The following is a 24550-nucleotide window of genomic DNA, read 5'->3' on the forward strand; positions in this document are numbered from 1 at the left end:
TTATCTATGTACATATGTACATCATATACCCCCACACTCAAATTTATAGGATATCAAATTTGGAGTCCTCCGAAATTTTGCTTTGCTAAATGTCATATTTTAATATTTACCTTTAATTTCCTTCTTTCTTATCTTTCTTTTTTAAAAGAGAGCAATATGGTATAATTGATTATCCTTAAAATATAAAAGGTTTTTCTCTTCTTTATTGTTTGTGCAATTTGTTATGTGATAACATTCTGGACTGAAATGTTTCTTGCTAAGTTAAACTTTGTTTCTGTATTTTTTCTACTGCTATACTATATAATCTTGCCATCTATGCTTTGGGATCTGCTTTTCCTGCTTCTGGGAAATTTCCCCACATGATTTCACATCACATCAACTGGGTTAGAAGCAAAGTCACAGAAAAGCTAAAAAAAAAGTGGGTAAAGACTGTGTCTCCCAGGAGCCATGAAAATATTAAATGTTTTTGTTAATATCATAGAACAACATCACCACTCCAAAATATGGCAACAAACTGAGTAGTCATGAACACACCCCTCCATAAGCCCCTTGTGCCTCCTTGTTTGTATGTATTGTTGAAGTTGCCAGTCATGCGCCCTTGAAACACCTTTCCTTAAACTAGCCTTTAAATCATTAAGGTATTAGTGGGGCTGGCTATGGTGGATGATATCCTAACACCACTCCACAGATTATATTAATTAAAAGGGTTCCAGCTTCTGAAAATTCATAGATATTAATCTTGATGGTGCCATAGGATACCTATCTTGTAAAATGAGAACAGTTTCAGAGTACAGGGATGGAATACCTTCTTCTTTGAAGACATGGAACATTCCTTTATATTTTATCTCTTTAAAACAAGCTTCAGTGGTTTCGTCTTGAACCTGAAGACATATTTTGGTAAGATCCACTGAAAAGATTTCAAGCTCTGCATCAATAGAAGGAAGGTCACTAGAGATAAGGATTTCAAATTCAGCACAGACATCTTATTATTGGGAATGGTGTTAATTACCATTTTCCATGATGTTTTTTTTTATAGAAATTATATAATTCCAGAATAGAGAATGAGGAAACAAAACTTTCGCTCTTTTCAGATGATATTAAAATATTAAAATCAACTGAAAAAGTACATGAAGCAATGAAAAACTTTAGCAAAGTAGAAATATCTAAAATAAAACCACATAAATAATCAGCATTTCTATATATAGTTAAGAAAGTTCAAGAAAATAGAAATGGAAAGTGACATTCCATTTCAAGTAATTGTAGACATTCTTGGGAATCCAATTCCCAAAACAAACCTATAAACTATATAAAAAACAAATACAAAATGATTTTCACACAAAAGTCAGATATAAACAATTGAAAAAATGTCAATTGTTCACTGGTTAAGCCAAGTTAATATAATAAAAATGCTAATACTATGCAAATGAAATAACTTATTTAGTGCCATAGCCATCAAACTACCAAAAAAAAAACCTATTTAAAGAGATAGAAAAAATGGTAAGAAAAATTCATCCGGAGCAACAAAAGCTCAAGAATTATCCAAGAAATTAATGAAAAAAAATGCAAAGGAAGGTGGCCTAGTTGTTCCAGATCTAAAACTATATTTACAAAGTGACAGTCATCAAAATTGTCTGGCACTAGCTATGAAGTAGAGATGAGGACCAGTGGACTGTATTTAATCCAAAGAAACAGTAGTAATAAATGACTATAGTAAACTATGCTTGGATAAACCCCCAAATACTAACTTATGGGATAAGGATTCACTATTTGACAAAAATTGCTGAAAACAAACTGGAAAATAGTATGTCAAAAACTAGTCATAGACCCATATTTCTGATCCTATGCCAAAACAAGATCACAATGATTACAGATATTAGATATAAAATGTGACAGCATTGACTAATTAAAAGAAGAAATCATCTATCTATTAGATCTATGGAGACAGAAAAATAGTTTATGACCAAACAAGAGAGAGAGAATATTATAATCACATAGTGGATAATTTAGACCAAATTAAATGAAAGATGTTTTTGCAGAAACAAAATCAATGCAGCCAAGATTATAAGCAATTTTCAAAGTTAGTGTTTCTGATAAAAGACCCATTTCTAAAATATCTAGACAACTGAATCAATTGTATAAGATTATAAGTCATGCTCCAACTGATATGTGTCAAAGGATATGAAGTCAATTTTCACGGAAAAAATTAAAACTGTCTTAAGTTATATGAAAAAATGCTCCAAAACATTATTGATTAAGAGAAATGCAAATTAGAACAACATTGAGGTAATACCTCACATCTATCAGATTGACTAAGATTACAAAAAAGGAAAATGATCAGTGTTGGAGAGGATATGGGAAAATTTGCACACTAACACATTATTGGCAGAGTCATGGACTGATACAAACAACTCTGGAGAGCAACTTGGAATTATGCCAAAAGTGAACTAAAACTGTACCAATACCACCCATAGATTCTTATGCCTATAAGATTAAAAAAAATGGCAAAAGACCCACAAGTACAAAAATATTTGTAGCAGTTCTTTTTATAGTGGAAAATAATTAGAAATTGAGGAGCTGACCATCAATTGGGGAATTGTTGAACAAATTATGGTATATGATATGCTGTTCTTTAAAAAATCATGATCAGCAATGTTTAGAAAACCTGGAAAGATTTACATGAACTGATTTTGAGTGAAGTGAGCAGAACCAAGAGAGAACACTTTACACATTAATGTAACATTATGAGATGATGATATATGATGGTTGCAGCTCTTTTGGGCAGTTCAGTGATCAAGGGCAACCCTGAGAGATCTGTTATGGTAAATGACATTCACATGTAAAGAAAAAAACTATGGAGTCTGAATGCAGAGCAAAGCATACTATTTTTTATAATTTCTTTCATGGTTTTTTCTTTCTTTCTTATGTTTTTCCCCTTAGTTCTAAACCCTCTTTCACAACATGACTAATATGCAAATGTGTTTAACTCTATTGTACATGTACAATTTTTACAAGATTGTTCACTGACATGGGGAGTGGGAAGGGAAGGGAAGGGAAGGGAAGGGAAGTAGAAAACTTCAAAACTCATAAACTTGCAAGTGGATTAATTTTGAAAACTACCTTTTCATGTAATTTGAATAAGAATAGAGAAAAGATATAAAATTCCAAAGTTATCATGTCACATAATGAAAGTGAATTATTCACTGTTGTTTTATAGAATGCCTTCCATTCTTTAATTTTTGCTCTATTAATTCTCCTTCCAAATTTTTGTTTTCAATTGTTTTCAGAAAATTTTGGAGTTGAGCCAATGATCTTTCAGGGGGTTTCTGAAAATGATTCACATTTCTCAGGATTTACTTATTTTATCAAATTTTGTTTATTTTGTAACACTTTATTTTTGGGGGGCAAGGAGGGTTATTGAAAGAATAGACAACATGTTTTGACTTGCCATTGTAGTTAGAACTCTGTGGTGGCTCAGCTTTGTTTACTAAAGCATTTAGTAGACCCAAAGGGAGCTGCACAAAATCACACTGCAGGATTCATTTTGAACAGCCTTGTATTAGGTTCTAATAAAGGGAACTGAATTCTAGGTTTTCCTCAAATTCTGCCACCTTACCAATATTTCCCATTTTATTATTTTGTAGTGTCAGAACTAACAATTAAAGATGATATCTACCTATATATACATATACCCTTATCTCTATATCAATCTATTTACATATGTATATATATATATATATATGTATATATATATATATATATATAAATTCCACTCAGTTAATTTTCCTTTCTGAAAATAATTCTGGTATAATCAGAATATAAAACATCAATATGCTACATATGGAAAAATTAAAATGTAAAATATTTATATTTAACAAAGACAACAAAAATAGGCATATCATAGGAAAGATATGAATGTGTATTTGAGACAGATGACTTAGCATTCTAATAAAATTATTTTGGCAGTTAATTCTCATGTGAAAAAACTAATATTTTTTCTTTTAATAGTTTTTTCTCATAACTTTTTAAAAAATTTTATTTAATTTTATTTTTTTAATTCTCATTTTGTACAAATTTTTTTTACATTAATAAAATAGTCTTGCTTAAGAGTAAACAAAATACCCCTCCCCCATGAATATAGACTCACTTGGGTGATAAGTAAAGGGGAGAGAAAAAAATTAAAATTAAAAAAATAATAGTAATAATTGTAGGTATAGAGTGGGGGGTGGCTAGGTGGCGTAGTGGATAAAGCACCGGCCTTAGAGCCAGGAGTACCTGGGTTCAAATCCGGTCTCAGACACTTAATAATTACCTAGCTGTGTGGCCTTGGGCAAGCCACTTAACCCCATTTGCCTTGCATAAAAAAACCTAAAAAAAATAATTGCTATATCTTTGTACAAATAATAATTTTGAGAAAGTGTTGTTCTTACTAACAAGGCATATTAAAACCAAGATACTGACAGAACAAAGAAACCTAGCAGTAATGGTGAAGTGATTCTGGTTAGTTTCAGCCTGACAGCTCAATGATACAGAAAGGCAACAAGTAATTGCATTGAAGACAAATGCTAGGGAATTTATTTTATGAGTGTTTCTCAATAAGACTGAATTATGGAAAATAGAAAATGCCTTCTCCACAAATTACTATAAAGTTGTGTAATATTGGAGAACTTTGGTAAAACTGATGTAGCTGGCGGTTTTTTCTGTTTTCTCAAAAAAATATACTAAAAGCTAATGTGTTCAGTATTTTATCAAAAAAATAGGAAGATAACTGATAATTATAATTACAATCAAAAACCCTCATCATTAAATGCTTGCCTTAATATTTTACTGCATTTAAAAAAATTACATTCTGATACTTACTAAGGAATCTCCCCTCAAAAATTCCAATAGCATCTCTGGAATCCTTTCATATAATAAAGACATAAAGCAAAAAGCAATTGAATATCCCAACTCATTATAATTATCTGTGAATGTATGCCTCACTCTGGAGCTAGAAGGCACCATTTTGATTTCACTACCTGTCTTGTGAAAACAAGATTGATCAATCCTTATGTCAGTTCTGATTTCTTTCAATGTTGTCTTCCTTTACACAGTTCTATCATACTCTGCTTTCCATTTGTTCATTTAAGTCTATCTATTTTGTCTGAATTATTCATGTGTGATTCTCTTCAGGTTCATATTAATAATATTTGCTAAATTCAACCAAATTCTATAATTTATCGCTAAGTGTAATTAGTTCAAAAATTAATGCATAAGGTTTTTTTTTTGTAGGAAGGTGGGATTTTCATTGGTTAATTCTATAATTCAAAGAATTCCATTTAAAATTCTGTCATTCCTCCATATTTTATAGATAAATTTGTTTTGTATATACCATCACAGAGCTCTAAATACATGGTAACACTTAGAACTTGAATGAAATCTAATAAAGACCATATACAATAAATAAATTAACCACCATACCAGTGGAAAGAGCAACAGGCAAAAAGTGAACAAATATAAAATTCTAGTGAGCAAACATAATCCCTAAAGGAGATAGAAGAAAATACACTTTCCCTAGGTATTTTGCAGAGTTGTGAGAACAATGCTTTGTTTTCAGTTTTTTTCCAATATACTAATTAGTTTTGCTGATTTTTCTCCTTTCTCTTTTGTTTGTTTTTGTAAAAAATCCTTTATGATATGGATGACCTTCTAGGAGGCATTGGTGGAGATGGATATACAAAGATACATAGACATGCAATGATATGTTAAATTAATATAAAAGCAAAATAAATCAATAATAGTTGTTTAAAAATAAATTTAATTGGGAGTTTCTCATTTCTCTTACCTGTTGGTTACATTCCCCTTGCCAGTTTCATTATGCAAGGTTAATTTTCTGTTGTTTTCACAGGAAAATTCTTATGGCATTGAAAATTAGGAATCAGAGAAGGATTAAAGTGGGATAAAAAATGGAAGACTATGAAACCTTTATGTATGTGACAAAGTTGAAGAATGATGACCATTTGAATGCTTTTAATTCCATCTTTAAAACTAAACACAAATCTTTACCTTGAAAATCAGTCTTTCTCACCCTGTGTATGTGATTTAGCTACTGTTCAGAAAAGCACAGAGAAAGTATATATTTATGGTAAATGATATCAAATTAAAACAACAGTTTAACTCATCCCTTTTTGAAATACAAAGAAGCAATTTATACTGGGCTGTATAACTGATTTCTCATTTGTATAGGCAGTGCTCAATGAATTTACTTTTCTTTTCATAATAACTCCCCATTCTCCTTCTCTTGTATTATTACAAAAATAACAGTACCCGAGGAAAAATAACAGTTAACAGTTCATTTACCAGAAGCCCAATTGTATGGGATACCAGGGTAAACTCTCTAATGGAGATACCAGGCATGATTCCTATCCTCTTAGAGTTTACAGACTGTAGCATTGATACTATGAATCTCCTCTCAGAGAGAGAGGGAAGAAAGGAAACATGTGCTTGTTAACCACCTACTATGTGTCAGTTATTGCATTAAGTATTTTACAAATGTTATCTTATTTGAGCATGTTACATCTTTCCCTCCTGGATCTTCTGTTCCCTGAGGAATTTGTGGAATGTAACTTCTGTGATATATATTGGAAGTACACTTTACTAATTCCTCTGCATTTTAAGAGACTAATTACTAGCAACATAGTTGTATTTAACCACTTAATGTTATGTAGGCTTTAAAAAGCTACATTTATTTCAAAATTATAATATGAAGAATTATGTAATATGATTGTAGCAGGGGACTTCATTTTCCTTCATTGTCAAGATGGAGAAATTAAAAAAATATTTTATATTATTATAATAATCTTGCTATCAGAATAAACATAAACCTCTCCCCCCCCACCAAGAAGATGAGAAACTATAAAAATAGTGAGAGTGGAAAAAAGTATACTTCAGTCTGTGCTCAGATTCCAATGGCTCTGTCTCTAGGATGAATTGCCTTCTTTATTGTAAGTCCATCAGGGAAGTTGCTTCAATATTTCTCCCATAGTTACCATTACAAGCTGTATTTCCCTCTACTCTATTCCTTCCCACTCTCATTTATTATTTTCTCTCTCTCTCCTTTTATCCTGTCCTTGTGCAAAAGTGTGTTGTATCTGAGTACCCTGTCCCACAATCTTCCCTCTCTTCTATCACCTATTCCCCCTCTTCCTTCCCCCTATTCCCCTTTATCCCATCCTTTTCCTAATTTTTTCAGTAGATAGATTTCTATACCCTAATAGTATGTATATTATTTCCTCTCTGAGCAATTTCTGATGATAATGAAGGCTAACTAATCCCCCCCTTGCCCACCCCCTTTCCAATCCTTTGTAAAAGCTTTTTCTTGACTCTTATGTGACATTTCTTAGCCTCTTCTTCATCCCCTTTTCCTTCGTCCCTGCACATTCCTTTATCACTCATTAACTCCATCTTTTTACTATATTATACCATTATATTCCACTCCTTCCTATGTCCTGTCTATATATGCTCCTTCTAACAGCTCTTATAAATGAGAAAGTTCATATGAGTAATCAATATCTTCTTCCCATGCATGAGTACAAACAGTTCAATATCATTATGGTCCTCATAATTATTCCTTCTCTTCCACTCTGTCTGTGGTTCACCAGAGTGCTGTACTTGGAGATCAAATTTTCTGTTCAGCACTGTTTGTTTCAACAGGAAAATTTGTAAATCCCCTGTTTCATTGAAAGTCCATTTTTTCTCCCTGAAAGAGGATGTTCAATTTTGATGGGTAGTTTATTCTCAGTTGTAAACCAGGATCTTTTGCCTTCCAGAATATCATATTCCAAACTCTATGAGCCCTTCATGTAGATGCTGCCAGATTCTGTGTAATCCTAACTATAGAGCCATGGTAGTTGAATTATTTGTTTCTGGAAACTTTAAGTACTTTCTCTTGGACTTTGGAGTTTTGGAATTTGGCTATAATATTCCTAGAAGTGATTCTTTTGGGATCTCTTTCAGGAGGTGACTGGTGAATTCCCTCAGTTTCTACTTTATCCTCTGCTTCTAGGATCTCAGGACAATTTTGCTGTATTATTTCTTGAAAAATGAAGTCTAGGATCTTTTCCTGGTCATGACTTTCATATAGCCAAATAATTTTTAAATTATTCCTCCTGGATCTGTTTTCAAGGTCAGTTGTTTTTCCAGTGAAATCTTTCACATTTTCTTCTAATTTTTGACTTTTTTGGAAGAGTTTTATTTCTTCCTGATTTCTCACAAAGTCATCAGCTTCATTTAGTTCTATTCTGCATTTGAAGGAGTTATTTTCTTCAGAAAGCTTTGTTATCTCCTTTTCCAGCTAGCCAATTTTGCTTTTCAAGACATTCTTCTCCTTGTTTGTCTTTTGTTTTGCTTTTCCATTTGGTCTAAACTGTTTTTTAACACATTATTTTCTTCAGTATTTTTTTGTATTTCTTTCAGTTTTCATGTTTTATCTGCATTGCTCTCATTTCTCCTCCCAATTTTTCTTCCACCTCCCTTAATTGATTTTCAAAGGGTTTTTTTTGAGCTCATCCATAATCTGAGCCCATTGTCAATTTCTTTTAGAGGCTTTGGATACCTTCTACTTTGTCATCTTCTGAATCTTTGATGGGACCAAAGTAATTTTCTATGGTCATATTCTTCTTTTTCTGGTGTTTGCTCAATTCCTCAGCCTAAGACTAATTTATTGTACTTCCAAGGCTTTGGGGGGTTTTGGAGATACCCACTGATATCTTTATTCCTTCAAGGTCTTATGCTTTCTTGCTTGTGCTTTGATATATAGATGAGCACAGGGATATTTCCCTCTGTCTTGGAGCTGTGAGGAAAGTTCCTGCTGAGCTGTCTTAGTATGGAAGCCTAACCTGCAACCTGGATCTGAGTGTGGGCAAACAGCAGAGTTCTGCTCCAGGGTGAGCAGAGATATTTCTGCAATCTCCCCCTACCCCCTTACTGTCTGTCGGCTGCAGGCTGGCTTCTCCTATTACCACTGCAGGTTCTCACCACAGGGCTGTTCTGAGGTCCCCGCTCCCACACTCTGGTGCAGCAGAGTTTTCACAACATCCCTTAAAGCTATTCCTGGTGATCCCTGGACTGGGCTGCTCTGTGACTTTGACTTTTTCCCAACCCCAGGTCCCAGTGAAACATGCCTTTTCTGTGGAACTTCTAAGTTGTCTTGGACTGGGAAATTGTATCACTCAGTCTTTCTGTTCCTCTAAATTTTGGCTAGAGTCATAATTTGATTGCTTTTGGAGTTTTGGGGGAATGAGTTTCAGGGAAATCCTGGCTTCAATTTGCCATCTTTGCTCCACTCCCAAAAGGGAGAAAATTTAAATGTACAAACATTTTCCCCCAAACATTAGGGGCATAATTCCCTTTCTCTCATTTGGAGCTGGGGATTAGATTCAAAACTGTCAGATGAAACAAAGCATTGGTCTACCAAGTTTATCAAATTCATATCCAAGAGCAACATCTCTACTAAAGGAGTTCTCAGCTGGGATTCTTAAAGATTTGCTCCTTGCTCCTTTGGTCAATGAAGATTACTTGTGGCAAAACTAAGACTACCTATGGTTCCTAGAATCATTTGTCTTATTTTACTGCTCTTTGAAACACCACTCACTATATCTTCTGTGGAAAAGAATGAACTAAAAGAGTGAGGAAGCCCATTATTTATAAAAACTCTATGACCTCATTGAAATTAGGTGGTCCTTCATACTACTCTTTCTCACAGGCCTATACTTATGCTATTTGTGATTTTCAGTTGGAATCAATTAGTCAGATTAAATTAGCTAAAAAAAATTATAATGTGTATTTAATAACATTGTATAGTAGGAACAGTTGGCATAAACATTCTTCTTTATCCCATCCCAATCTTTGACATATTCTCTAAAAATTTTAAAGTGTTAAAAAAATTAAAAAGTGAATAGTAGAAAGTGGGCAGCATGCAAAATAAAGGAGGGAATTTAGAGCTCTTGAAATTTATTTTGTTAGTCCTTAGCTTGTTCTCCTTTGATGCAGTGTGATTTTCTGCTAAACTTTGAGTAGAATCCTAAAGTTTTATTTCCTCAATGTGTTTGGTTATTTTTTCCCCTCCATTGCAAAAAAATGCTTCCAGTCAATGCTGATAGTAATTTTGAAAATACTACTAGGAGTTTAACAAGTTCAAACTTAATGGGACCTTCAAGACTTAAAAGAACTTTCTCTAGTAAAGGGAGATAAGAAGATAGTGGCATTTATTTTCCATCCAAGAAATTTTCTCTCAAAAGTTTGGATAGAACTGTGGTCTTCTTTGTAGATCATATACTGAATGACCTATTCAAATGACCTATTTTGTTTTTATACAGATCCTTAAAGGGATGACAGAGTGTCCTCAATCAAACCTAATGTACTTCATTTGCATCATTTCATCTCATTCAATATCTGGAACTATATGATGCCTTCCCAGTTTGATTAAATAAATTTTAGCATTTAGTTCAATATTTTTGATTGATAGATTGGAAATGTCTAAATATTTTTCACACCGTAGTTCATCCTTTGATTGCCTCAATTAAACATTGTGTCTTCCTTAAATTAGTGATGTAAGAGTTTGAAAAAGCCCTCTTTCATAAGAATTATATGAGTTAGATATGGGAAGAGCATTTCATATATTAAAGATCATCTTGAAAAAAAGAGGTGGTAGAGAAAATTCTTTTTGCAAACTAAAACTTGTCAAAAATATTTACCATGAATTGAATATGAAATCAGAATGAAAAGAAAATTGATGTTAGTTTTCTTGCTGCAAAATTTTTAATACCATATTAAGGACTATATATCATATATGTGTTTTATGACTATAGATTTGATAACTGAAGGAAATTGGAGTATTTGAAGGCAGGAGATCAATATTCAATCTGTCACAATACATCAAGCTAGAATTCATGATTTCCTGTTTGAATCAGGGAAAAATCCAGGAGGGATGTGAATGATATTGTGAAGAAATACAGGGATTACAATGAGTAAGGTGGTGGTGGTTATGGAAAGGTAAGCGTCAAATACTAACTTTCATACCTAGATGATTAGAAAGGTTGCACAATCAAAGTTTGAGAGATAGGTGAGATTTGGGGAAAATGCAGAATTCCATTCTGAACACATGGAATTTAAGATATTTATCAAACCCAAGTGGTAAAATAGAATTTGAATTTTGAATATTTTGTGAGATAGAGAAATTTGGGAGCCATATAAATAAAGATTAATATGTGAAGTCATGGTATCTGATGAACAAGATAAGAAAGATACCCCCACTGCTAGCATAATTTAGAATATAGCATATTATGGACATTGGAATTGAAACAACCCCAGAGATCAACTGCTCCAGTCTTCTCAATTGATGGAGAAGTTAACTAAGAATCACAAGTATGAACAGATTTGCCTACCATCAAACAAATAGTGTAAGAGCTAAGATGTGAATCCAGACCAAGGGATCAATTATTCATATGTTTAGATCTGAATAGTATCTTTGAGATCATCCTGTTGAACTCCTTCTAGCAAATGAAAATATTGAAATTCAGGTGCCTTAAATGTTTTTCCCAACCTTGGGCAAATCATTTAACAACATTGCCTTAAATAAATAATGATTTCCCTAAGGTCACAATTAAGTTATAACTAATCTAGGATCCAAATTAGTTCCCTTTTCTCTAAATACATTTTTCTCTCCATGACATAAAACTGCTACCTATGTTTACACTTATATTCCATAAAAATGCTTGCTTTGACCTTCAACTGGCTCAAATGTTTATAAAAGTACACTTCTGGAGGGAATTCTAGTTGGATGATATGTTCCTATTAACTTCCCATGTGGCCTTTACAAAAGCTTTGAAAGAGTATATTTGGGAGAATACTGTAACTCTTTTCTCTAATATGGGTTGGCACCTTCTATGCAATTTATAATTTTTAGAGAGTTCCCTACAATAATGAGAGGGCAAATAAATTATCCAGAATCACATAGCCAGCATGTCTCATATATAGGAATTGAAACCAGGTCTTTCGTGATCTAAGGCAAAATTCTATCATCTACTTTTTGCCTTCATGAAAAGACAAATACATGCAAAGACAAATACATGTAGTCCATATGGCAAACTTATAGCAACTCAGTATTATTATGATCTTTTCTCCCTCTGTAGAGGAGAGACAGGAAAATAATAGTCTTTCTTGGTGATTGAAAAAAATGAAATACCCTGAAGTTTTTCACCTGTGATATGATTTTATTTCCCAATATGATCAAATATTTCCACATTCATCAAGAATGCTCAACATTTTGAAATTTTTATATTATTTTAGAATTATATATTAATTATATAAATTTATACATTTAAATAAATATATCCTTTACCATGAACTCAGTCATGTATAGCAAAGGTTTATACGGTAGTGAATTCATTATGAAGATATTAAAGTTTTGCTATTCACATCTCATTTGATAACATCATTACTGAAACGAGTTTTCTCTATTCTCTCTTCAACATTTACATGACTTTTATGGGTTTATGTTATGTCACAAGTACATTCTGCCTTCTTTTTTCCTCTTCAAATGTTATACATTAAAAAAAGAAACTATCTAAGTACCACTTTGACTAAGATATTCCATTTGGCAAAAGTTTTTATTTTAATTTGTACTTGTTTATTGCCAAAATGCTACTCCAACGCCTACTTAGAACTTTTAACAATAATTATTAAAATAAGTCACACATGAAGAAATTTTTAATTTAAATATAAAAATTAAGTTGCCTTTGCCAATCTAAGGCACAGAATACAAAGGATTTATACAATTGAACACAACATTTCAACTCCCCAATTCTACATTATTTCATTACCTATTCTTATTTGCATTTCTACTTCTTCCTCCCCCTTCAATCATATATATTGCATAATAAACTTAGGATAACTACATATAAATTCAACTTGAGATCCCGCTCAAGTTCCAAGGTCATAAATAAGTAGCAGTGGAGTGTAGAAACAGGAAAAGATGACAATATCTAGAAACTAAGAAATATACTGAAGTGTGGGGTACAGGTTAAGCCACCATAATATATTTTTGAAAAGAAAAAAAATCAGATAAATAAAGGTTGGGTCAGAGAGAAATAGCTGAATATAATAAAATAGTTATCTGGTAGAAAAGTAGCAATAAAATAATACAGAAGAGGTAGGACAACCTGAAGGATAAGGTGAAGTGGTTGGCTGAAAGTTAGCAGTAGGGATCATCAGAGACTGACAATGCTGGAGATACAAGTACAAAAAGAAAGGCAGAATCCTTTCTCAGGAAGCTTACATTCCAATAGATAAGAAAACAAATGTAAGGTAAACAGTGTCCAGAAAAGAAAATATTTGTTTGAAAGCATGTAATGTTAATGAGTAGAATTGCAGGGGAATATTTTAGTAGCAACAGCAACATTGATTATGATTCCAAAAACAAAAGGCAAAGATTTAGCTGAGCTGAATGGGTACATATGGCTTTTGAATAGAAAATATAAACAAGCAAAACAAAAACCTGAATTATAGCTGCAGCATACCTAGATAGAGTAGACTATATGAGGCACATCAGTAGGATGAAAAGGATAATAGAACAGACATTTCAGATCTTCAATGAGTCAACCCAATTGGGGTTATTAGTGTGAGTGGCAAGGTGAGGAAAAAGGACTCTTGTGTGTGAAAACAAACTAGCTGGATTAGACCCTTGAAGTGGTCAGGATCTTCAGTTTTTCTCACTTGAAATTCTTGGTCTTCTGATAACTAATCCAAATGACCTATTTTTGTGAAGATACTTGGAATACCATCCAAAAACTTTCTGTCTGATACCAAGATGAAACCTAGGTCAAGTAAAATTTCTGCCATATAGATCAAGAAATAAACAGAAAAAAGACAAGAGTTGAATGGTACTGTTAAAACAAAATGGGGGCAGCTAGATGGCACAGTGGATAGAACACCATCCCTGGAGTCAGGAGGACCTGAATTCAAATCTCACCTCAGATACCTAATAATTGCCTAGCTGTATGATCTTGGGCAAGTCACTTGACCCCATTGACTTAAATAAAAAAAATTAAATGGGAAAACCTTGAAAGTGGCTCCTAATAATTATTTAATTATTATGCATATATACTGGCATTATTTAGTACAGTTCATGTTTCATATAAATCTCCAACTTATAAGAAAAAATTATTTGTCTGTTGTGCCAGTTGTTATGATTGATCTTTGAAAAATTAGATTTTAAAGTCTCTTGTATTGTTAGCAACTTCATGTTACATATTATGATAGAATGCAAAAAGGTTTTGGGATGGGGTAGAAATCCATTTCCTCTCATTGGAAAGTCTAATAATCTCCCTGTTAATGCAATCAGTTGCTACACTACAGCACCTTGGATTGACTTCTACAACCTGAAAGAAATATAAACCTGAATCCCTGGAGTCATCTTTACTATGCAAAATATTCCTCTAGTTATCTGGTTTTATTTATGTATTTCCCCATGTTTGTTTTGCATATTTATTTTTGAACATAAAATTTTGTTTCTTTGGTTGATTTTTGATAGCTAAATTAGCATATTCATAACTGTGAGAATATAATATTCGTAGTATTGAAAATATGTCTCTAGTGATACACTTTGGTAAATACAAGGAAACAAAAATGTATAACACTGCATAATCTTAAATTATCCTAAAACTGAATGTGTTACTATGTGAAAGAGAAAATCTCAAGACTTGAACAAAGCACTTTCTAATTTATTTCCAGCTTTAAGGTATGCAAAGAGAAAATATATAATTATCTTTTAACAATAGTTTTCAGAAATTCATTCTAAAAAGAAGCAATATACAATCTATGTCTCAGTGTGATAGAAAAAAGAGTAAGGGTTTCAGTATCAAAAAACCTGAGGTTGAGTCTTATTATTAGTGACTGACCTTGAAGAAGTCAAGTTATCTCTGTCCCTCAGTTTCCTCCCTCTCTGAAAAAAAGGTTGGACTCAAAGTTTGGCAGGTTTATAATGATATTAACACTCTATGATTTCAATATTCTATTTACTATTTCTATACTTTACACTTGGCAGCCTCCACTTCTGTTATGCACACTTTCCTCTCCTCTAGGTCTAAGCATCACAAGTTTTGTTGAAATCTCAGTCTGAATGTCATTTTCCTACATAGAGTTTTTATTGATTTCTCTAATTGGTAGTGACTTCTCAAATTTCTCTGTTTTGTATATTCTTTATGTATGGGAATACTGTCTCCCAAAAGAGGGGTAGGTTTCTTGAAAAGAGGAAACCATTTTAATATTGAATTTATATCTTTAGCATCTAGTCATATATATGAGGTATAATAAAGCATTCTTGATTGCATCATTAACTCATCTATAAATCAAAGATAATAAATCCTTATTCTACCTCTTTGTATAATATGCTTTGTAAGAGACATTCAGTAAGATAATATTTGTCAAAATTGGTTGAAAAATATTTACCATCCTAGATATAAAAGATGTTAATATTAATAAGGGACTGATCAAAACAATTTACATAATCCTTTTGATCAATCGATCTTCAATCCTATAATCATTATCTTAAAAGACAAAACAGGAACCTAAGAATGCATAAAAATTCCAAATGGATTGATTTAGTTGGATGGAATATGAAGTTAACTAGGTCAAGATCTAGGCTTTAGAATAAATATAGTAATGACTACCACTATATTCTACTGTCTCAGGTAATATTCTCTTTTTTTTGCCAGGAATGGAAAGTATTTTTTTTCTAAATTTTAATTTTTAAAATCTTCTTTTGGAAATTGTATTAAATTTTTCCAATTACATGAACAAGTACTTTTCAGCATTTATCCATTTGCAAGTTTATGAATTCTGCATTTTCTTACTACTCTCCCTTCCCATGGCAGTAAACAATCCCAGGTAATACTTTCATACCTAGACAAATATCCAGGTCAAAAGCACATAAAGGCAGTTAGATGGCATAGTAGATATAGTTCTGAATTGAAAATAAGAAAGATCTGAGTTCAAATGTGACTTATGAAAGGTTTGTGATACTTGGCAAGTCAGTCAATCTTTCCTTCATTGAAAAATGAGGTTTTTTTTTGCACTTGATGACCTTCACACTTATTTCCACTTATAATTCTATGATCATATCAAATTTATCCATGTTAATAATAGCACATTACAGGTAAGATGAGTGTCTTATTTAACATCCCTGGCAGCTGGACAAAATTTCTGAATGTTTAGTGATAGGGAACATTACATTTCAAGGCAGCTTTCTGTATTTTTGAACACCCTTTTAAAAAAATATTTTTCCTCAGTTACATGTAAAATCTAGTTTTAATATTCAATTTTAAAGCTTTGATTTCCAAATTCTTTCCTTTCTTCCCACCCCATTCCCTTCATTGGGAAGACAAGTGATTTATGAGTTAAAATATGTAGTAATACATACCATTTGCATAATATACATGTTGTAAAAGAAAACATATACCCTTCCTCCCCAAAAAAGAAACTTCAAGAAAAATAAAGTAAAAAAATACACTTCTGTCTGTATTCAGACAGCATTAGTTCTGTCTCTCTTTCTTTCTCTCTCTGCCCCTTAGGATGGAGTGCCTTTTTTTATCATAAGTCCTTCAGTGTTGTTTTAAGTCTTAGCACTGCTGAGAAAAATTCAGTCATTCACAACTGGTATTCTTTAATATTGCCGTTATTTTGTATACAGAACATTTTACTTTACATCTGCTCTTGGAAGTCTTTCCAGGTATTAATGAGAGCATACTGTTCATCATGTCTCAAAGCAGAATAGCTTTACATCATAATCACATACATATTTTGTTCACACATTTCCCAACTGATGGCCATGCCCTTAACATACAATTCTTTCTCACAAGAAAATAGTTGTTATAAAAATTCATATATTTCTTTCCTAGTTTTCATCTCTTATAGAATATAGACCTAGTAGTGGCATGCCTGGATCAAAGGGTAAGTATGGTTTTACAGTCCTTTGGGCATAATTCCAAATTTCTCCACAGAATGATCAAATCATTTCACAACCTCTCCAACAATGCATCAGTGTCTCATTTTCCATCAATCACTGTGAACATTTGTAATTTTCTCTTTCTGTTTTATTAGCCAATCTAATAGATATGACAATACCCCAGAATAGTTCTAATCTTCATTTCTCCAATCAATAGTGATAAAACATTTTTACTAAGGCCATAGATAGCATTGACAACCTCTTGAAAACTGTTCATATCTTGTGTTCAATTGGGGAATAGCTACTATTTTTCTCATACTGTGCTCCCTGTTAGATTTAATTTCTCTTTCCCAAAATGACTGATATGAAGATATGTGAAACATAATTGTGACTATTTCTTTTACCAGATTGCTGCCTCGAAGAGGATAAAGGAAAGGGAACACAATAGAAAAATGAATAAATGTCAAAACTACCTTTGCAGATAATTGGGGAAAAAGAAATAAAACAAAATGATATTTATAGTAAAAATAATAATGATGATGAAAATAATTTGTTAAAAATAGAATTAGCCAAATGGAAAAGGGAGTACAAAAGCTCACTGAAGAATATAATTCGTTAAAATACAGAATTGAACAAAGGAGAGCTTCTGACTTTGTGAGAAATCAAGACAGAATAAAACAAAAGCAAAAGATTGAAAAACTATAAGACAATATGAAATTTCATACTGGGAAAAATACTGACCAGGAAAATAGATCCAAGAGAGATAATTTGAAAATTATTGGATTACCTGAAAGTCATGATCAAAAAAAAAAAATTAGATATCATCTTTAAAGTAATTATTAAGGAAAACTGTCTAAACTAGTCATTGAAAGAATCCATTGACCACTTCTTGAACAACATACTAAAATGAATACTACCAGGAATATTATAGCCAAATTTCAGAGTTCCCAGGTCAAGGAGAAAATCTTGTAAGCAGTCAGAAAGAAATAATTCAATTATCATGAAGCTATGGTCAGTATCTCACAAGATCAAATAGATCTTACATTAAATAATCATATAACTTGGAATATGATAATCAGGAAGATATAAGAGCTTGGATTACAACCAAGAATCAAGTATCTACTAGCAAAATTTAGCATACACTTTCTAACAAGAAAGTTGTTTCTTATATCAAACTAAAATATCCCTCACTTTCACTTTACCTTAGTTAAGACCTCATGGCAATCGGAGCATACATATTTATTTTGAAAACCATCTAATATTGGAAGAGGATCATGCCTTTCCTAAGCCTTTTTTCCAGATCACTGGTTCTGTCTTTGATTCCTTTTATATTATGATTTTTAGAACTTTTGTCATCCTGATCACCATTCTTTTGATGCTTTTTTTTCTTTTTGTACAAATGTTTCTTAAAAACATTTCTTAGGGGCAGCTAGGTGGTACAATGTATAGAGCACTGACCCCGGAGTCAGGAGGACCTGATTTCATATTTGGCCTCTTGACACTTAATAATTGCCTAGCTGTGTGACCTTGGGCAAGTCACTTAACCCCATTGCCTTGCCAAAAAAATTCTTAAATTTTTAAAAAATGTAATAAGGAGAAATAAACATGATTTTTTATAGGTGATCTTATATTTACAAAAAATGGAAGAATTATAATCTCCCATGATACATTTCTTTTTAATGAAGCCTACATTTATATTAACTTTTTTTTGGGGGGGGCCAGTTTCACATTTTGGGTTCATGTTTGGTTTTTAAAAAATATTTAGGGGGGGTGGCTAGGGGCACAGTTGATAAAGCACCAGCTCTGGAGTCAGGAGTACCTGGGTTAGAATCTGGTCTCAGACACTTAACAATTGCCTAACTGTGTGGCCTTGGGCAAGCCACTTAACCCCATTTGACTTGCAAAACCAAAACCAAAATAAAAAAATAAAAAATATTTAAGGATCAATGCATATCTCCTCCAACCTACACTTCATTATCAATAGAAAATTTCACAGTACCCTAATTAAATATTTCTCTGTGTGGTTTCAGGTCCTTTTGACAAACTGAGGTCAATTTGTATTTTCAGTCAATTAATTATAAAATCAACAATCCATTATAGATGTTTATAAAAATTTCTTCCATAATCTTATCTGAGTCATTGATTAAAGTGATAATATAATTAAAAAGCAGATTCCTATACTAAGTCATGGAATACTTTCCCTCAGGTGGAAATGAATGCATTTTTCTGTGCTCTTTGAGCATGACTACTTAACTACTATTATTCCAATCAACTGCTAGAATCTAGGCCACATATATTTCTCTTGTCACCAAGAGTATTTCAGGAGAGTCTCACAATGACCTCAATGAAACCAAAATATAAATTATCTATGACATTCCCTTATTTTTATTCAAAAGAGCAACTGAGGGATACAAGGTTGTGCTAGAACAGAACTTAATAAATCATCCCATTCAGGAGTCCATAACTTGAACATATATATTTGATAATGATATTTCAATATCATTGTCTTCTTTTGTAGTTCTATGTATTTTATTTTATGAATTGAAAAATGTTTTCCTGAAATAGGGTCTATAAAATTCATCACACTTTCAAAAATGATATTTTTCGTATATCCATGCAGTATATTAACAATCCATCTAGGGCAATTTCTAAAGACAAACAAGTCTAGGTCCAGGCAGTTTAATTGACTTAACCAAAATCATTCCTGTAATAAGGAAAGAGAAACAAAGATTGTTCAGTATATGAACACTTGCTGGTTCCTAGTGATCACCTGTTTCTTTGTAAAGAATCGGAAGTCATTTCTTTCATGATCTGTTTTTATCACTTTCTTCCCCCCAAATTTCTCTAAATACAGAACTCCAGGGTCACTTTCACTTTGTGTTAGTTAAGACCTCTATTAGAATCTTGATAGAGTTAAGAAAGACCTATTAATTTATTTATAAGCATCAACAGTTTAGAAACAACCCCTCTCTTTTCCATTTGGTTGCCTTTGTCCTTGACTTGAGTGAGGTGAGTGACTGCTTTTTATGCTTCTCTAGGGGCAAGGAAGAATTTTCTGACAGTAGTATTATGAAAGGTATTAAAAACCACTGAGTAAGCACTTCTTTCAGCTGGTAGGTTCTACTTTCCTAGCTGTGAGCCTTGCACTAAGAACAAATGCCAATATCAACTATAAACAATGAGGAATAAATTCATTTCACAGGAATAAAGCATAGCAAATATTTATAGGCTTTACATTTTCATGGGTGCACTATGTTAATATTCCTTGTGATCTAGGATCCCAAAGCCATTAACTTCTTTTCAATAAAAATTGTATTAGATTCAAAAGTGGTGGGTCAAGAATGCATCATTTTACATTTTATTTTGCATAATTGAAAAAAACTTTAGATAGCTATTTCTTCTTGTATGTATTGAAGCAAAAGAAGGTCATACCTTCCTTTTTGCATTTGAGAATGGGGATATGGGAAGCCATCTCTGTTTAGCATTTTAATATTTATTCTCATAGTAAACATGCTTCACAAACAAAAATCTAACCTCCCACTTTGGAATGCAAAACCAGTTGAAATTTACCATGCAAGCCAGCTTGTGAATGCATTTATCCTTCAGTTCATCCTATACTTAGAGAAAAAAAATTACTTGCTTAATTTTGTAGCTGATGCTCATACACTCTTCTATATCTATCTCTCCAACTACTTCTGGCTCCAGAGACAGGGCCAGTGGTAGCTGGAGAATGTTTGCTAATTAAGGCAAGAAGATATAGAATCGGAGAGAGTGGTGACAAAGAAAACATGTGTGGGCATTTGGAACTTGATGCTATTTTCTCATCTCTTTCATTTGTTATTCTTGAGAATAAATAGATTGAGGTATAGGCAATTGGAACCTGCAGGGCTCGGTGTAGGCAGTTGATGGCCAGACAGACTAGCAGCAACAGCCTGTAGAAATTGAGTCCATAAGATAATAGGGATTAATGGAGGCCACCAGATTAATATAGCCACAACTATACAACCTTTCTGGCGATGTTTCCTTTATCGGGCACAGAGATTGAGGAAAGAGAGACAGAGATAGAGACAGAGACAGGGAGAGACAAAGAGACAGAAATAAAGATAGAGACAGAAACGAAGAGTCAGAGAGACAGGGAAATAGACAGAAAGAGACAGAGACAAAGATTCAGAGCCAGAGAAAAGGGGGGGGGAGAGAGAGAGAGAAAGAGAGAGAGAGACAGAGAGACAGAGAGACAGAGAGACAGAGAGAGAGAGAGAGAAAGAGACAGAGTGCCAGTGAAACAGAGAGACAGAGGCAGTCAGAGACAGATATAGAAAATAGAGCCAGTGAGCCAGCTAGCCAGAGCGAGAAAGAAAGTGACAAAGTAAAAGGGTCATAGAGATAGAAAAAGAGAAAGGGAAATGAAAGAGAATGAATCATTTAAATGTTAAATTTAATGGCTAGTTAATTACTGCTCTATTCCCAGAAACTGCAATATTTTGTTTAAATGATGGAGATTATTTTGTGATTGTATTTTGTTTAATATTATTACAATAATCTTGTTGTGAGAGTAATCATAAACCCTCCCCCAGCCCCCCCAAAAAGATGAGAAGTCTCAAAAATAGTGAGAGAGAAAAAAGTGTACTTCAGTCTGTGCTCATATTCCAATGGCTCTGTCTGTGGGTTGAGTTGCCTTCCCTGTCGTAGTCATCAGAGAAGTTGCTACAATATTTTTCCCACAGTTGATATCACTAGCTGTATTTCCCTCCACTCTATTCCTCCCCACTCTCATGTATTGCATTGTCTCTATCCTTTTATCCTGTCCCTCTTCAAAAGTGTGTTGTATATGATTATCTTCTCCTACCATCTTGCCTGTCTTCTATCCCCTAATCCACCTTCCCTCCACCCTGTTCCCCCTTATCCCATCCATTTCTTCTTATTTTTCTCTAGGGTAAGATAAATTTCTATATCCTATTAAGTTTGTGTGTTATTTCCTCTCTGAGCTATTTCTGGTGAGAATGTAAATACTTTCATTCCCCCTCACCTTCCCCTATTCCACTCCATTGTAAAATCTTTTCTTGACTCTTAGGTGAAATATCTTAGCCCCTTTTTCCTCTCCTTTCTCTCCCTCCCAGTACTTTCCTTTATCATCCATTGATTCCATCTATTTACTATATTATGATATTATATTCCACTCTTTCCTGTGCCTTGTCTATACATGCTCCTTCTAACTGCTATTATAAATGCAAAAGTTAATATGAGTTATCAATATTTTCTTGCCATGCAGCAATACAAGCAGTTCGACATCATTAGGTTCCTCAAATTAGTCCTTCTCATCCACTCCCTCTGGTTCCTTGAGTCCTTTACTTGGGGATCAAACTTTCTAGTTGACTCTGGTTGTTTCAATAGGAAAGTTTGAAAATCCCCTGTTTCATTGAAAGTCCATCTTTTCCCCTGAAAGAGGATGTTCAGTTTTGCTGGGTAGTTGATTCTCTGTTGTAAACCAAGATCATTTCCCTTCTGAAATATCATATTCCCTTACAGAATATCATATTCCAAGTCCTACAAGAGGTAGATACTGCCAGATTCTGTGTAATCCTGGATATTAAGGCACAGTAGTTGAATTGCTTATTTCTGGCAGCTTTTAGTATTTTTTCTATGATTTGGGAGTTTTAGAATTTGGCTATAATATTCTTATAAGTTTCTTTTTGGTGTCTCATTCAGAAGGTTATTGGTGTATTCCCCCAATCTTTACTTCATTCACTTGCTTCTAGGATCTCAGGGCAATTCTGTTATTATTTCTTGAAAAATGAAGTTTAGGCTCTTTTCCTGGCCATGACTTTCAGGTGTTCCAATAATTTTTAAATTATCTCTTCTGGACGTGTTTTCCAGGTCAATTGTTTTTCTAATGAAATATTTCACATTTTCTTCTAATTTTGGGTTTGTTATTATTTTGGTATAGTTTTATTTCTTCCTGAATTCTCACAAAGTCATCAGCTTCCTTTAGTTTCATTCTGCATTTGAAGGAATTATTTTCTTCATAAAGCTTTTTTATCTCCTTTTCCACCTGGCCAGTTCTACTTTTTAAGGCATTCTTCTCTTTATTTGCCTTTTGTGTTGTGTTATGCATTTGGCTTAAAATCATTTATAATATGTTGTTTTCTTCAGTATTTCTTTGCATTTCTTTCACCAAGTTGCTGACTTGATTTTCATGATATATCTGCATCATTTTCATTTCTCCTCCCAATTTTTCCTCTACCTCCCTTATTTTTCAAAGGCTTTTCTGAGGTCATCCATAGCCTGAGCCCATTTTCTATTTCTCTTAGAGATTTTGGATACAGAAGCTTTGATTCTCTTGTCATCTGAGTGTATATTTTGATCCTCCATGGGACTAAAGTAATTTTCTATAGTCAGATTCTTCTTTTACTGTTGTTTGCTCATATCCTCAGTCTATGACAGATTTACCACACTTCTAATGCTTTAGTGGGTTTTGAGGACAACCCACAAGGACCTTAATTCCTCCAATGTCTTATGAGAGACTCTGCTCTCTTGTCTGTGTTCAGGCCTTCCGTCTGCCCTAGAGCTGTGAGGACAGTCTCTGCTAAGCTAAGGTACTGTCATGGGGGCCCAGACTGCAACCTGGATAGAGTATGGGCAAACAGCTGAGTCCTGCTCCAGAGAGAGCAGAGGGACCTCTATGGTCTCCCCAGACCCCCTTACTATCTATGGGATGAGAGCTCTGGATGTGCTGAGTGGCTTTGCTGACTCCAGATGCAGATTGTTACTGCAGGTCTGCTTTGAAGGCGGAGTTCCACTCTGCACTCACTCTGGTGCAGCAGGGTTCTCTCACCATCCCTTCTAGCAGTCCCTGATAATCCCTGGGCCAAGTGGTCTAGAAGCAACCCCCTCTGCCATGGACCCAGCCCAACTGTGCCAAACTGTGGCTTTTTCCTATTCCCCAGACCTGGTAGAACAGACCTTTCCTGTGGAACTTCTAAGTTGTGTTGGACTAGGAAATTGTGTCATTCAGTCTTTCTGTGGGTTCTATCACTCTAAAGTTTTGCTAGAGTCATAATTTAATGGCTTTTGAAGGTTTTGGGGAAACAAGTTTCTGGGAATTCCTGCCTTCATGCTACCCTCCATCTTGGCTCCACCCCATCATTTACTTTCTTTTTTAAACATTTTATTTATTTAAAGCAATGGAGGTTAAGTGACTTGCCCAAACTCACAAAGCTAGGCAATTAAATATCTGGGGCTGGATTTGAACTCAGGTCCTTCTGACACCAGGGCCAGTGTTCTATCCAGGAAATTACTTTCAGACAAGTATTGCATGAGGCTTATGTCACCAATCTGAAGACAAAAGGTACAAGTATCTAACAGGACAGAAACTAAATAAGATTGGCTAGATGTTGTCAAAATAACTTTCATGCATTTCAGTGATATCACTTCCTTGTTCTCCAAATGTTTCTCCTTTATTGTGCTGGTTGTGATGATCAAGTAGGCATTAGTCTCTTTTTAAATCTTTCTCATGACATTTTGGAATAGAGAAGGGGCAGCAAGTGCTTCCAAAATATCACTTTGATGGCTCAC

The 24550-nt window shown here is 33.5% G+C and overlaps 1 pseudogene; it reads right to left on the reverse strand.

The window, feature by feature from the left end:
• Nucleotides 1–370: 370 nt before the first annotated feature.
• The window catches only part of LOC141512031 (brain mitochondrial carrier protein 1-like), a 93200-nt pseudogene continuing 69020 nt past the window's right edge, over nt 371–24550 (reverse strand).

Source organism: Macrotis lagotis, chromosome 2, assembly GCF_037893015.1.
Source record: "Macrotis lagotis isolate mMagLag1 chromosome 2, bilby.v1.9.chrom.fasta, whole genome shotgun sequence".
In the NCBI taxonomy this organism is placed as follows: Eukaryota; Metazoa; Chordata; class Mammalia; order Peramelemorphia; family Peramelidae; genus Macrotis; species Macrotis lagotis.